The sequence below is a fragment of the Epinephelus lanceolatus genome, chromosome 12 (genome assembly GCF_041903045.1).
Source record: "Epinephelus lanceolatus isolate andai-2023 chromosome 12, ASM4190304v1, whole genome shotgun sequence".
NCBI lineage: Eukaryota > Metazoa > Chordata > Actinopteri > Perciformes > Serranidae > Epinephelus > Epinephelus lanceolatus.
Genome location: NC_135745.1, coordinates 11,666,800 through 11,680,163, shown reverse-complemented (window position 1 = coordinate 11,680,163; position 13,364 = coordinate 11,666,800). Strand labels below are relative to the sequence as shown.

At 38.9% G+C, this 13,364-nt stretch overlaps 1 non-coding gene across 1 annotated transcript; it reads left to right on the top strand.

Moving 5' to 3' along the window:
* Positions 1–5,269: 5,269 nt before the first annotated feature.
* On the top strand, positions 5,270–5,351 carry trnas-cga (transfer RNA serine (anticodon CGA)). Its single transcript has one exon. It is a non-coding gene; the product is annotated as a tRNA-Ser (tRNA).
* Positions 5,352–13,364: the final 8,013 nt, after the last annotated feature.

Sequence of the window (13,364 nt, the reverse complement as noted above, 5' to 3'; positions counted from 1 at the left end):
TACTTTTGCACATTTGTACACATGTATTAAACATTACAGCACTGAAATGTAGGTTAGAAAGGTGCTCAAGCTGTGTTGTCTCTGCTGCAGACAAACTGAGCTTCTGTAGTCATGCAACACTTTTATCTCCTTTGTCTCTGCTGCCTGGTCTGCAGGCAGCAAAATGAACACTGTGGACGATTTAAAATACCTTAATTATAATAGATACAACAAAAAATAAAGTGGAAAAACAATTCAGTTGTTTAACATAAATATATTTCATTTTTATGTATACATTTGCCATTAGAATTAGAATTAGAATTTGAATTCTAGCCCAGATCTCAAAGTTTCCAAAGACATTAAATATGTCAAGCTGAACTTTGGGAAAATGTAGAATGTAGAGTATTTGACTGGAGGATGATGTCTGGAGTCTGGAGGTTTAAATACTTCATTCAGTGTACACATCTTGTAACATCAATAAAGAGCTGATACAGATTATATATAATGTATGTGATGCTGTTGGCAGTGTGGAATATGATTTCAACAACTTTAAAGCTACTGAATAGAAAAAAAGGGGAACATGCATTTTTATTGGAGAGAACATTAAAAAAACTATAATAAGAAAAATAACAAAGAAAGACCTCCTGCTCCAATTTGGCATTTCCACTTCACTATTTAGCATCATAAAGCCAACTTTGCATAATCTTCCCCACTTCAGCTTTACGTCCAATTAATAGCAGCTGTTAAATCCCTGCCAATCACCTTCCTCAAACTGATAATCTGACTGCGTTACATCTAAGCTGGAGATCCAAGTCGTCCCCTCTGTTTTGCTCCCCAACATTATTTCATTGTTGCTATCATCACATTTCATCACTTCACCCCTCCTCTCTGGCCTTTCCTGTGTTTTGATCCCCTTGGTTTGCATGTTTCCAGTGACTGACTCCCTCTTCTGAGGATTAGCGAGATGCTGTACCTCTTTGTTTATCTCCAGCTGAAGGTGGCGTGCTGCTGAGCCTCTGGGATCCACAATTCTTGTAGTATTTCACCTCACTGACTCCCAAAGCTCCACTGCTGTGTTCTGCGTACGATTATCCACAGTTTCTTAGCACGTGCCGTGCTTTCACTCATCATGTCTTGAAAGTAAATCTGAGCAGGAGAAATAAAGAGAACTCTCCCTCTTTGATGTGACTTACCTTTTGGAGGATTATTCTTATCTGTTGATGGGGAAGTGTTAGGGATTTGGCTGCATTTGTTAAGTGACTTAAATGAATATGTAGATGTACAGCTGGTATCTGTTTTATTTAGCCATGCTGAAATATCTCAACAACTACCAGACATTTATGGTACCCAGATGATGTATCTAAAGCCCCTTTCCCACTGAACAAAAAAAAAACAAACCCCACCAACACCAGCTATTATCTGGCTCTTTTAATGGGAAAGGTTATACTTGGCATTTTCCCCGGGGTCAAATGACTCTGCAGTAATCACAGATATTTATATGCTCCAGCCTCGTTCAGCTCTGATCGGCAGTGTTGGAAATACACAACGTATCCTCATACAACGCTTAGCATGATATCCTACGAAAATGCGGGCACAACGCATCCTTAATGTACAGTTATCTAATTTACGTAAAATTACGGAGGTTAGCTTTAGGCAAGTATAATTACTGTGATTAGGTTTAGGAAAATAAACATGGTGCGAATGTACCTTACAACGACTCAAAGTTCACACAGTCCCAAACACCCTTCTCCAGGGGAAAGTGCTACGGGAAAGTCTGGGTTTTTGTGACCCATCCACCACTTATCCTGCCTCCTTACAAGACACCTCCTCCATGGAGAGCGCCATCTTGCACTGCCATGTTTCTACAGTAGCCCAGAACTGACAAACCAAACAATCGCTCTGTACATTCAAGATTTTGCATCAGCCACTGTATGGTGTCAGAGAAACACAGAATATTGAACATGAAACTGTTTTATTCAGTGTTTTTACTGGTGTAAATCACTGGGTCCAGAAGAGGAAGAGACCTCTGTGAATAGTTTGGTTCCTGTGAAAAACCTCCTGAATGTCTGGATCATAAATAAGATAAGCACACATGAAGTTTACCTGAGAAAATAGGTGAGCACAGAATGACCATTTAGCTGACAAACCTGCTACATTTAAATCCATGCCATAATAATCTGGGCCTCTCAAATTGCAAATAAAGTATACCCAATAATTCCAAGTAAAGTGGTCTTCCATACTTGAATACTACTTCATACATACTTGAATTAAACAGAAGAATATTTACTCAATTATAATAGATTTATTGAGGGAATGACATAGATTCAGGGCTTTTGAGAAAACTCGCAGGGCTGGAGCCCCAGAGGCCATTCCCCTGCGCTGCCCTTAAGTAAAAGTTCAAAGACATTAGCATTAAAATATACTTAAGTAAACATACTCGCCATGCTGAATGGCCATTTTCAGAATCATATATTGGATTATAATTAGTAATGCATTAATGTGTATGCCATATTAATGTTGCTGGTAAATGAGGAGCTAATTTAGAATAATTTATGTAGTGCTGGGTAGTTAAAGATTTAATGATACATCATAAATTATTGGATTATTCTTCATTTGTATCTAATGTACTGGAGTAAAAGGTAATATATTTTCCTCTGAGATGCAGTGGAGTAGAAGTATAAAGTAGTATAAAGTAGAAATAGGGAAGTAAAGTACAAGTACCTCAAAATGGTGCTTCAGTGCAGTACTTAAGAAAATGTACTTAGTTCCATTCATGCACTGAACATGAGAGTGGTATTTAATCATCTTGCTCTCTGTAACAAAGATGCCCAAAAATTGAAAAGACAACATAATTTGATTAGTCCTACTGTATGTGTCACGCTGTCATCAGAAGTGGATCTGTCTTACTCATCAACACTGTGTGAAGCTTTACCCTGAAGGTACGATAAAACATGAGGCAAGCTCATGACTTGTGGTCCCTACATTTTGCACATAATAGTCTTAAAGCATCCACATTTACAGAAAAGTCTAATCTTATTTGTCACAAACAGCAACATGTACGACTAGATTTGATGCCAAGTGTACACACCTATGCAGCCTACACAGAAATGCGCAGCTTCCTGATGTGTTCATCCATGTGATAGTATTATAACATGTCCATCATCTCCTCCTGCTCTTCCCAGACATCCAAGCTGTTAAGGTGAGATAAAGTGGATGTGAGATTTTAGCATCATGCAGACACAACAGAGAGGCTATTACTGCGTCTGATGAAAAACAGATAGATTGTACTGTATTTCACCCTGTGGCTAAGATCCCACAGGGCAAGCAGAATGAACTGCTCACCAAAATGAGCTCAACATTCCAGCAAATAGGACACAGCAGCTTCCTTGTGTACTCCTCAGGCCAAACATTATACTGTACATTAGATCTATCTCAGTGTCTCTCTGTAAAGAGTTGCAGCCTGCAGGCACGCTCTCCCCAGCATCTTCAGTCAGATTTGGCTGCATGTACGGGATAAATGCAGGCGTATTGTTGAGTCATCTGGACATTTATGTCATTTTACAGAATTAGCATATTTATGTGTTTGTGTCATTCTCCATAACTCTTTCTTCATCTCAGTCCACACTTTCTTTTCCTGGTTTTGGATTGCTTTCTATGCTCTCAAAATGTTGTTTCCTGTTTCCTTAATAATTTAACTTGTTTCAATGTAAAGCCACAGTGCATATACATTTTCTCTGAATATAGTATCTTTTAAATCATTTCGATGGTGTACATTTTTTGTTTGAAGCAAAATGAGACTGTGTAAATGAAAAGTTGCGCAATGCTGCATGCATCTGATTAAGTGCATTGCTGTCTGCCTCTGTTTCTTTTTTGTAAAACCACTGAGGGGTGACAAAAAGAGACAATTTCAAGTTTTACACAATAGTCATTGGTTCCAGTGAAGACAAGTGGCTTTGCTCATGGGTGAGAAGCCAAACAGGTTCAAATCCTGCTCACAGCAATGTCTGTTGTTGACAGCTTTGTGTCTGTATAGACAAACTGCTGTATATCATACTATGGTTGCCTGCCAATGGCATATTTTGTTTCAAGCATACTGAACTCTTAATAGCAATTCAAACTGTAGCTGCAGAAAAAACAATATTCCCCGCAAGGAGCATTGAATGGGACTAAAGCAATTGATGTATGATCATATTGTATTTATATGCAGCAGTAAACACCAAAAACATTCTGACTTCATATTTGAAAATACCTTAAATTGCAAAAAAAGCCTTCTCAAAGCCTTCCAACTGGCAACTCTCACATTAGCAGAAACGAACCAAACCAAATGAGGCAGACACAGGGTTTGTCTGATCCAATCAAAACAGGTTTTCTCAGTGTCAGTGGTCATCTCATTAAAATGCAGTATTGTGGTGGGAAACCTTGGGTCCCAGCTTTCATGTGGATGCCACTTTACCTGCACCATCCAGCCAAACACTGTCGCAGACCAAGTTCACCCCTCATGGTAACAGTACTACCCAATTGCAGTGGGCCCCCAGAAGGACAACTCACCATGCCATACCACAAAAACTGTTCAGGAAAGGTCAGATAAAAGTGACAAAAGCTCCAGGTGTCGACCTGGCCTCCAAATTCCCCAGATACCAAATGCCCAGGATACCTGATCAACCTTTCAGAAGGCATGCCAGTACCCAACCTTGCAACCAAGATGACCCAAAGGATTTACTGCCAACACCTTAGTGCCAGACACTGCTGAACACCCCTGGATCTCTATGTCCATGGCTCAAAAGGTCAGAGGCTCTATTGTAGATCTGTCTTGCCTCTGACCTGTTGAGGGACTGACACAGGACATCTGGGGAATGGGGCTGTCCCACGGATGCTCAGTTAGATTGGGATCTGGGGAATTTGAGGCCTGGTTGATGCCTTGAGCTCTTTGACACTTTCCTGGGGCCATTTCTGAACATTTTTTGTGGTATGGCATTATGCATTGTTCTGCTGTGAGGGCCACTGCCATCAGTGTTGTTGCTGTTAGTGGGTGTACTTAGTCTGCAATGGTGTTTCAGTGGATGGTGCGTGTCGAGTGGTCATAGTGTTGTGACTGATTGATATACAGGTACACGTGGTGTCTTCCAGAGAAATTGAATCAGTATATTGTAAAAAAAAAAAATGTTCTGGACAAATCATCTAAAGGTGTTGGTGGTACCTGTGATATGGGCTCCTTTCTGATGTTTCATGTGTCGTAGTTAAGTCTGTGAGGGCTCGCACATTCTCCACTGTACAATTGTCAAATGTAACAGCTGTGATGGCCGAGTGGTTAAGGCGTTGGACTCGAAATCCAATGGGGGTTCCCCGCGCAGGTTCAAACCCTGCTCACAGCGATGTCTGACTTTCTGTATAGATACGTAAACTATACTATGGTATACTTTGTTTCAAATGTATATACCCTAATTAGTGATGAAAACTGTAGCTACAAAAAACAATATTATCATCTGCTGGGAGACTTCAGTGATACAAGAGCATGATGTACGAGCATGTTGTATTTACATGCAACAATAAACATAAAAAATATTCTGACTTCATGTTGAAAAATACATTAAATTGCCAAAAAAAAAACAAATAAAACTTCCAACTTCCAACAACTTTCACATCAGCCAAACCAAATGGGGTAAACACAGGGTTTGGTTGGAGCAAACAAAACTGGTTAGGTGTGAAAATGAAAATTTGTAGTTAGGGTTATGTAGGCACCAAATGCATTTTGTTAAGCTTAGGGAAAGATTGTGCTACTGGTTTAGCAGTGTTAGGGTCTTTGCCTAACCATAACCTGAGTGCTGTCTAAACCTAAACACACACCTTACTTAGGATGTGAACCCTGGTGCTTAAGTCTTGCCTTTTCTATACCCACCATCCCCTCAACCACCCTGACCGCTTCCCAGTCCTGTGATCCCATGTGGTACATAAATGCAATGCTTTCTTCACCCAAAAGTTTGCCTCTGAGTATAATCCAAGAAAGAAATTATGTTTTTATCTCAAGATAATTGGACGAAAAAATGAATAATGTGTACAATAAATATTTTACAGCACCGCTGTACCTACAGACCTCATTTGGCCACTAGCATGGTCTTGATCTTGTTTCTTATCTTGTGCAGAAACGTTCAACAGTTTTGTTCATTTATTTTTAAGAGATCTTTACACTTACAGCTAAAAGTGCTATACAACATTTTGTTTCTATGATGATGCATATTATTATTTTTAAAAACAAGAGCAACTGTTTCTTTCCCAAGCCTCCTTCCATTTATCTTTCCACCCTTTCTCCCTTTCTTTTCTTTCTTTTTTCATATCTTTTTTCTTGTGTTGATGCACTGTATGTCCATGTTGCTTTCTTTGAAGTGTATTGAGACTTTGCACACTTAATATTCTCGATTTCCTTCTTTTTCTCTCTTCCTCTTTTCCCTGTTGGCTTTCTTTCTTCCCCTTCAGTCTCTTTCAGCTACCTTGTCATCATGTGTGTGTGTGTGTGTGTGTGTGTGTGTGTGTGTGCGTGCGTGGATGAGGGGTGCGTTAGTTTTATTGTTTTTGAGAGCGACGCCGTGAAGTCAGCCACCCTGGTCACGGTTGAGTGAAGTGGCGGGGAGTTTCATTACGCTGTGAAATAACGATCACACCGTGATTAAGTTGATTAGATTTCATGAATATTTGAAAGGCGAACCAAATTGCTGATTAAATATTTACTGGTGGTTTCCTTCCTGACAGACTTGGAGATCATATCGCATCTCCCAAATGACTGACTGTACTGTACTGGAAAGTCTTTATGTCTCAGCACTCCACTATAATATCATATAACTATGTAATTATGTGTTAATCAGGTTTATTATTGTCAGTTTCAATAACATTTAGTTTAAGTCAGGTAACTGTTTACATGGGATGGTGTATCTATTGTGGATTATAATGACAATAAAAATGTGCAAACATTACAAATACTCTACTGAACTACTGATGCTAGCTGATGTTTTATTCATGTAACAATATGTGTGGAAGAAGTACTCACATCCCTTACTTAAGTAAAAGTGCCAAAACAACCACATAAAGGTGCTACATTGTAAATATAAGTCCTGCATTCAAAATCATCTGAAACGTATGTGCAGTAAAAATCTTGTTCAGGAGAAAAATGCCCCCTGTAACTGATATATCATCGTGTATTACATTAATACTGATTGTTAATACTCACACATTAATGTATAAGCAGCATTTTATTGTGGTGGAACCAATTTGAACTGCTTTATGTACAGCTTGGGAGTTTAGTCCAGGTCATGAGATGATTAATGCGAAGAGGAAGAAGAAAAAACAAGTTCTGTTACTTTACTTTGTCTTTTATCTAATCTTGGCTTCTGTTGTGGAACAGCAGATTATTTCATCTATTTGGACCAAAAACAATTGCTTAATGAAACTGTATACTTTAGAGGTGAAACTGTATCTTTGGTGGAACTGCTAATAACTCTGAAACATGACAAGAAACTGCCTTTTTTGTAAATTAGGGAACAGTTGGTTTCATTAGTGCATTGTGTTTTAAAACCTCATCACATGTTGTTTTGTGTAAAATCTTAATCTAATGAAAAACTACCAAATGCCACATGTCAAAAAAATATTTATAGTGTAACATGAAAATGTTAATACTAATGGGATTTGTCTTACTTGGATTTGGGGAATAAAGTTTTGGAACTATGGTTCCCATTATGCATTGGGATATGTAAAGAGGAAGTATAATTGTTAGGCACATGTTTTTTTTTTCTTGCCAGTATTGGTTAACATAGTGCCAAATTTACACATTAAAAGTATGCTGAAGTAGCCATTACTAGTTCCTGTTTGCAGTGTACCTGTTGTTGTAGAGACAACTATCCCTAGATTACTTTGTTACTGAAGAAAACTTACTTATTCTCAGGCAAGCTCTACAGTTATAAGGAACATCTTTTTTCCTGGCTGGATTTATTCAACATCAGTAAAATGGTACTGATATCCCTGGAAAGTGTTAGTCACACTCAATCTAAATGTGTATCATGTCTGTGAGTTCAGCTTTGACTCTTTACTTTTTGGGGATGACCCTTGCATTGCTGAGTTCACCTTGTCTTAGAGCTGCATCATAGAAGACATGGAACACTGGCGGCTCCAAGTGGCAGCCAGAGGTAACTGTGTGCTGTTCTTAAAATGTTCTAGGAATTAGGGATGCACACATGCATATATGAACAGCATCTGATTTTTTTGCAACAGCCTGATGTTGCTCAGATGTCATTTCTACCTCATGAGCTGATACTGCAGCCTGACACCTTGTGTGTCTGGACAGCTGATGGGACTGTTAAGGGGCATCTCAAAAGTGTATGCTAAATATTTTCTTTTTTCCCCCCACATTTTTATCAATACCTTCCTCTTATGTTTTTTCGTTGACACTTCAATTTCATTTTCATATGGACCTCCTCCTGTTGCATACATTTTATGGACCAATTTTTGACAATGATTTTGTCATACTTTTTTCACACTTCAAAATAACTTTACATCCATGGGCCTCCACCAGTTTTTAAAGAAAAATATTGCAGTATGACCCAACGCAATTCTGACTTCTACTTGCCTATCTTTAAAACCACCTGCTCTATTTTACACCATTCATTGTCACCTGAAAAAGTGAGGGTTCTATTTTTTGTACATTTAGATAGCAGATAAACTTACTGCCATATACAGTATACATATATATCAGAAATAGAGATTGGATACAGATATGTTGTGATATAAACAACCACTGATGCAAATTGAAAAACACTAGCTTGCATGACACCCTCTGTTGGAATGATAATAATGTCCATTTAGGGCATAGTCATCATTATAATGTTTTTAAACTGGGCACAGTACACTTACATATTAACAGTTCAACTGGTTTTATAAATACTTTAAACCAAAGGGATGAGACCAGAAATCTGAAAACTTTGTCTTGACAAGAGCCTTGGTGATGGTAAGAGACCATTGATTTCACTGTTAAATTTGTATTTGCTGTCTCCTGTGTTTAAGTCAGGTTTCCCCTCACACTTGTAGCTTTCATCAGAGGCAGACGTATCAACACACAGTAGATATGGCAAATATTCCTACAGACCACCAGAAGGACAGACACTTTAATGTCCTCTGAAGGACTATTTGGTTTGCAGCTACGTTATGAACATTTTAAGAACTTAAATCATTAGAATGAAACCTTTTGTGTGTTAGACTCTATCTACATTTTGAGCTTTAGTTTGTTGAAGCTTAGTGACTTCATTATATGCTCAACAGTACAGCTGGCACTAAAATTAATATTTTTCCCTATCACCTCCTGGCAGACATTTTGATAAGACATCTTCCAATGAGCAGCTAGTGTATAGAACGAGGTCGATCGAAAGGATCTTAATTACAGCAGAAAGCTGAAAGTCACTCTGCTTTAAACAAAAAAAATTCCACCTTATGAGGTATATTGGCGTTACTGATAACGGAAACCTGGAGTGATCAGATTGTCGTTGAATTATAGGTTGATGGTAGACTTCATGTGTGAACATACTGGTGCTGTTTGGGGGAAATTATACTAACAGAGGCTGGGGACCTCTAACAGCTCAAGGTCTGTTCATTTATATATTGTATAGAAAAATCTATACAGACTGATTCACTCTTTTCAGCAGATGACATCACATCTTGTTTTCAGAATGAGACTTCTCCTTGGAAGAGACTTAGACACAATGACAAACAGACTGAATCAGAGTGAAAGGTAAAAAGACACTTCAGACACTTATAATATCAATCCGAGCCTGTCTGTGGCAAAAATATCCACTGTTAAATGGATGTACGCTGACGATGCACAATTGCCCCTTATAGTTAAACTGCAGGTGTTGCAGAGCTGCCAGTTGCAGCCCTCTCTCTCAGTACTGGACTAATTTCACAAATAGCTGTTCACATCAGTCACTTAGACACAAAAACACAGAAAACTAGCTTTTCTTGGCACACCAGTTAAGTTGCAACTGCAGCTACAGCACAGAAGATGTATACAATCAACACAGCTTCAAGGTGGGCACCCAACATTAGTGTCACGAACTCAGTATCTGGCTAAGTGTAACCTCTTCTGTTCTTGAGTTATGATGTTGAATAATGGCCAGAAAAGCGTTCTTGCAGAACATTATAATGTCACAGTAAGGTTGACCTTTTGTAAATGATTTTATCATGATTATTACATATTTCTGTGAAGTTAATTAGTCTATGAATTCTTGATGAATTCATCATGCTTTGTGAGGTCACAGTGACCTTGACCATTGATCTTCAACCACCAAATTCTAATCAGCTCATTGCTGAATCTATGTGGACGTTTGTGCTAAATTTGACGAAATTCCTTTCAGGTGTTGTTGAGATATCAAGTTCATGAGAATGAGATGGTTGCAAGGTCACAGTGGCTTTAACCTTTGGCCATCAAAATCTTAAAAGTTCATCCTTGAATCCAAGTGGACAGCTGGCCAAATTTGAGAAAAATCTTTGGTGTTCTTGAGAAATTCTTGAGAAATCATGCTCACTAGAATGGGAGAGGTGGACAGACTGACAACCCGAAAACATAATGCCTCTGGCCAACGCTATGGCTATCCAGGTTGACAGACGCAGAAGTTACTCTTTAACACAAAATAATCTTAACTTACATTAAATTAAGTATATAGTGGAAAGTAACTAAGGAGTTACATTTACTTATATACAATTCTGAGTTACTGTACTTTACTTGAGTATTTTGATTTTAAGGTACCTTATACTGCTACTCCACATTCAAAAGGGATGTATTGTACTTTTTACTCATCTATTTGGCAGCTGTATTTGGCTGTTGGCAGAACTGTATCTTAAAAAGATATAATTAGAATAATATAAAGACCTATTGTGATTTGGTAAATAAAACCACCCAGCAGTATTGTAAACCAGTATATAAAGTAGCTCTGCCACAGCCACAGCACCAGCTTACAGCACTAAAATGCAATTCACATGATATTGCATCAATAATAATAATAATAATGATATAACATACAGTACAGGCCAAAAGTTTGGACACACCTTCTCATTCAATGCGTTTTCTTTATTTTCATGACTATTTACATTGTAGATTCTCACTGAAGGCATCAAAACTATGAATGAACACATGTGGAGTTATGTACTTAACAAAAAAAGGTGAAATAACTGAAAACATGTTTTATATTCTAGTTTCTTCAAAATAGCCACCCTTTGCTCTGATTACTGCTTTGCACACTCTTGGCATTCTCTCGATGAGCTTCAAGAGGTAGTCACCTGAAATGGTTTTCCAACAGTCTTGAAGGAGTTCCCAGAGGTGTTTAGCACTTGTTGGCCCCTTTGCCTTCACTCTGCGGTCCAGCTCACCCCAAACCATCTCGATTGGGTTCAGGTCCGGTGACTGTGGAGGCCAGGTCATCTGCCGCAGCACTCCATCACTCTCCTTCTTGGCCAGATAGCCCTTACACAGCCTGGAGGTGTGTTTGGGGTCATTGTCCTGTTGAAAAATAAATGATGTCGCTGTAGGATGCTGTGGTAGCCATGCTGGTTCAGTGTGCCTTCAATTTTGAATAAATCCCCAACAGTGTCACCAGCAAAACACCCCCACACCATCACACCTCCTCCTCCATGCTTCACAGTGGGAACCAGGCATGTGGAATCCATCCGTTCACCTTTTCTGCGTCTCACAAAGACACGGCGGTTGGAACCAAAGATCTCAAATTTGGACTCATCAGACCAAAGCACAGATTTCCACTGCTCTAATGTCCATTCCTTGTGTTTCTTGGCCCAAACAAATCTCATCTGCTTGTTGCCTCTCCTTAGCAGTGGTTTCCTAGCAGCTATTTGACCATGAAGGCCTGATTCGCGCAGTCTCCTCTTAACAGTTGTTCTAGAGATGGGTCTGCTGCTAGAACTCTGTGTGGCATTCATCTGGTCTCTGATCTGAGCTGCTGTTAACTTGCCATTTCTGAGGCTGGTGACTCGGATGAACTTATCCTCAGAAGCAGAGGTGACTCTTGGTCTTCCTTTCCTGGGTCGGTCCTCATGTGTGCCAGTTTCGTTGTAGCGCTTGATGGTTTTTACGACTCCACTTGGGGACACATTTAAAGTTTTTGCAATTTTCCGGACTGACTGACCTTCATTTCTTAAAGTAATGATGGCCACTCGTTTTTCTTTAGTTAGCTGATTGGTTCTTGCCATAATATGAATTTTAACAGTTGTCCAATAGGGCTGTCGGCTGTGTATTAACCTGACTTCTGCACAACACAACTGATGGTCCCAACCCCATTGATAAAGCAAGAAATTCCACTAATTAACCCTGATAAGGCACACCTGTGAAGTGGAAACCATTTCAGGTGACTACCTCTTGAAGCTCATGGAGAGAATGCCAAGAGTGTGCAAAGCAGTAATCAGAGCAAAGGGTGGCTATTTTGAAGAAACTAGAATATAAAACATGTTTTCAGTTATTTCACCTTTTTTTGTTAAGTACATAACTCCACATGTGTTCATTCATAGTTTTGATGCCTTCAGTGAGAATCTACAATGTAAATAGTCATGAAAATAAAGAAAACGCATTGAATGAGAAGGTGTGTCCCAACTTTTGGCCTGTACTGTATAATAAGTGACAGGCATAGTAAATACTTTCACTTTTTATTCTTCAGGTGCATTTTTCTAATTATAATCATGTAATTTTTCTTAGTTAAGATTAATTAAGAGTATTCTTAAATATGGTTTTGGTCCTTTTACTTACCAAGGTCTTAAAACCTCTTCCACCCCTTAGTATATTGAAGAATGTTTATTTCTTTAACTAACCTAACTGATTCAGTGGCTCATCAACTCAGTGAATATTTGAATGACGAGGCAAACGCATGATTAAGAGTTATTTTCAGTTTAGTAAAGCACAGTTAAGTACTGTACAGCTCAGTGCATGAATCACTGATGTGTAAACAGTGTCAAAGACAGTACTGATCTTAATGATACATTATTTGCTGATTGGCTGATGCTGTTTTTCTTTAGACGTCTTGAAGCTGCCGTTCTTCATACCTGTCTAGAGTTTTCACTGTTTCTATTCAAGTCAACATTTGATTACAGAGAAAAAAAACAACTCACAAAAGTTGTGTGTGACAATATCAAAGTAATAATAGCCCGTCACACTGTCTGCTGAGATGTTCTGCTGGATTTAACATGCGGTCACCCTGTGCTTAGTCATTCAGCTGTTTGTGGGGGGCTGTGTGGTGCAGGAGTGGGTAGGTCCCCCTCCCTGTCCACCAAAATGGATTCCTCAGCTTTGTGAGGGTACTCTCTATAAATACCCCTGACAGAGTGACTGAAAGCTACAGACAGCTGCAGCC